The 3,434-nt window shown below is 35.6% G+C and overlaps 1 pseudogene; it reads right to left on the minus strand.

Moving 5' to 3' along the window:
- Positions 1 to 218: 218 nt before the first annotated feature.
- Positions 219 to 3,434, minus strand: part of LOC140983922 (phosphatidylinositol 4-phosphate 5-kinase 7-like) — an 8,285-nt pseudogene continuing 5,069 nt past the window's right edge.

Below are 3,434 nucleotides of genomic sequence, written 5' to 3' on the forward strand. Positions count from 1 at the left end.
TAAGCATATATATAATATATTAAATTTTTTTCTTTAGATGAATCTCCTATCCGATCCGACTAGTGTAAAAGTATTACTTTTCAATCAAAGTATGGATCTCATCGATCTGTCTCACAGAAAAAAAAGATCCGTGAGGTCTCATGATGAGACCTACTCGAATGAAACATTGTAGCGTAAAATTACTTCAGCAATGTATTTATAAGGCAAAATAAACATTAAGAATGAAAAACTCGAACTCAGTTATTGAAAGAATTAACAATATACAATTTATTGTTGCTATGACGTATTAACTTCAAAACACGATTGCTGATGGAATCTGGGGAAAGAGAAAAAAATGCTATGGATGAAGGGTAAAAATTCTCTCTATCAAAGAAAGGAAACGTTGTGAATAGATCCTAGGCTCGGCAGCAGAAATTGACATAGGATCGAACTTCAAAGATTTGAATGCGCACTCTAGTTTCTTTTTGAGGTTGTATTCCTGTAAAATATCGATTACGCCTAGGTAAAGAATGACATCATAAACCTCGAAAAGTTCGACTTCAGATGAGTCTGTCTCATCCCGCACAAGTTTGTGGGTTGCCTGAGCAGGCATGTTTACTCCTAATTGCACCCTTAACCTGAAGTAGAAAATATAAGCAACTGAGTTCATTCCAAGATAACCCTTTGTTCAAGCAAGTATGAGTAATTTTGGGAGGTGATGCTAGTTTGTTTACACATACTATGTTCATATCCAGGAAAGGTTGACAGAAATACGCAGCATGCTATGATTTAGAAATATAAGAGCCAACACCCTAAATGACGCCAGGTCGATAAAATATTGTTGGCTTGGCGGTACTAGTAGCATTGTTCAGGGGATCTAAATTAACTTGAATCACCATCGACAAGTCCTGGGAGTAAATTTAAAGCCTATTAGAAAGAATGGTACATAAATGCAAGTAAATTACCTTCCTGTACCAGGTAGAAGAAGATCAGCTTCCTTGTTACCGATAGAGTATGCTTTCAATGTACTTCCTCGGATGTGAGGAACAGGAGTCGTGCTGACAGAGGCAGGCACGTGGGTTACTAAGAGCAGACCCTTCGGCGGAATTAAGAGCTCTCCTTAAGATATCACACCTCGAAAAGGCAAGGAGTGTCAAGCAACGTATAATTCATGAAAAACACAATTTAGAGTCAGCAATGACTAAGAAAATAAAATCAAATTATGCTACTCAAAACAGAGAGCATGGTTTATAAACAACTTAGCAAGAGTTTGTAATGGAAACACGGTGTTGATAGGAAGACGGAAATAATTGTAACAAAGCTTGTTGCCTTTCCGTTTTAAGGAGAATAATGAAAAATGATAAGGTTATTATAGATAGATCACTGAGACCATCACAGTCGATAGACTATGTTGTCATGTTATATGCCTTTGCTAGACAGTTCTACAATTGCAATAATATTCCAACATATAAATAAAAACCAGTCTGATCTCTACTTTTTTTTGTCTCAACTCTAGTTGGCTGCTACAACCTTTAAAAGAAATTACATGTCACCAGTTCTATATGCTCCACGATTCATATTTTAACATGCACTTTTAGATTAGCATCCCCATAACGAGATAAGCAGCCCAAGTTTTTTCCTGTTAAGATGCTATACCTACCACCAACAGAAGTATCATTAGTACGCTCAGGATTATGCAGTGAATCAGGAGGTTCCAAAAGCGATTTTAGATGCTTGGGAGCTCTAAAATGCAACCCCAGTAGAAGGCTGTAATCTATGATCTGTAGAGATTCTAAGAATCCACTGTCCAGAGACAGTTGGCTGCAAACAACCCATTTGAAAACAGTCAAGTTCATAATAAAATACAGAAATAATTTATTTATCAAAAGCAAAAACTAAATCTAAGCAGAAGGATATCCCAAATCCCAATATAAGGTTCTTCACAATTTAGCAAAAATAAATGTACTGATCATGAAATAACTGAAAAATGCGAAGCATGGAAATGGTCAATATGATTTCTGTATGAACTATGAAAATATGGACTTCAAGAATTCTTGGAATTTCTGCGGCATTATCTTCTTCGTATGTGTTTTGAAGGAGAAGTCGTCATCCATCACCACAAAAAATCCAATGGTAAAACTCATAGAGAAAAAAAAATCACATACCTCTTGTATTTCTTTGGATAAATTTGATCAATTTATTTTAAACTTACAAGATCTTCTTTTACACTTCCATTAGGAACATAACCTTACTGTGAACAACTTAAACTCGATTTTTCACTACTGCCACGAGTCCAAGGAGAAGAAACTTCGTGTAAACAATGCTAATGACTTAATTCCCCAAACCTTTCTCACTGACTTCAAAATCTGTATGATTTCACTGATAATTTACAGCTGGCGTTATGTTATCAGCTTTGGGAATGAGTAGATCATAGCTCCATTGGCCCCCCAAAAACCTTAATTTCTCGAAACCATTGAATACACAGGCAGTGCCTGCTAAATTTAAGTGTCAATCAATGTTATAAAGATAAATCATCTCAGTGTCCAGAAAAGGTTTTCTGATTTAACATGTTATATACACTTCTTGTAATTGAGAAGATTGACCGTACATCCAAACAAAAAATCAATATGTGTAAAAAATATATTCAGAAAGAAAGAAAATTGGCCAATATGTAAGAAAGTCGGAAGTACAATTAGATGCTTTACCTAAATCATGAGAGTGAATACAATATTGTGCGATAGTATATCTGAAAATGTGTCGATTTGTAATGTTTCTTTATGTCATTTACCATGACGTGATCAAAACAATCAACTTCCTGGACTTTATGTCATTTACCATTAGATGCTTTACCTAAATCATGAGAGTGAATACAATATTGTGCGATAGTATATCTGAAAATGTGTCGATTTGTAATGTGTCTTTATGTCATTTACCATTACGTAAGACCTATAAGTAGCGCTAGAAGGAATCTAGTCATTTTGTGCAACATTTTACAACATCCACACTTGTACGAAGGCTTCTTTTAAATAAGAGGAAATTCATTTATAAACATAACATCTACAAATTCATGAATATTTTGTTGAGAGTTTTTAATTTATCACTGGTTCGATGTAAGTTTGAAAGTGTAGTTCTTGCACAGAAAATAGCTAAAAAGTCCAGGAAGGAAAGATTCCCAAAAGGTTCGCAAAGTTCCAATAGACAAATAACCTAAATGTAATATGTCTAAGGCTCTTCACATGGTGTATTTTGGTAATATGACTCTGTCTGTGTGTTTTTTTGCTGCGATGCAATAGGTAGGATTTTGTACATTTACATCTCCTATGTAAATCATCGTTGCCCCTAAGTGGGAAATGATCTCTAATCATTTAAAAGGGAAACACTGTTTTAACAAAAAATAGCTGTGGTGGTGGTGGTGTGGGGTGGTGGTTGTGGGGGGGGGGGGGGGGGGGGGGGGG

Source organism: Primulina huaijiensis, chromosome 9, assembly GCF_012295235.1.
Source record: "Primulina huaijiensis isolate GDHJ02 chromosome 9, ASM1229523v2, whole genome shotgun sequence".
In the NCBI taxonomy this organism is placed as follows: domain Eukaryota; kingdom Viridiplantae; phylum Streptophyta; class Magnoliopsida; order Lamiales; family Gesneriaceae; genus Primulina; species Primulina huaijiensis.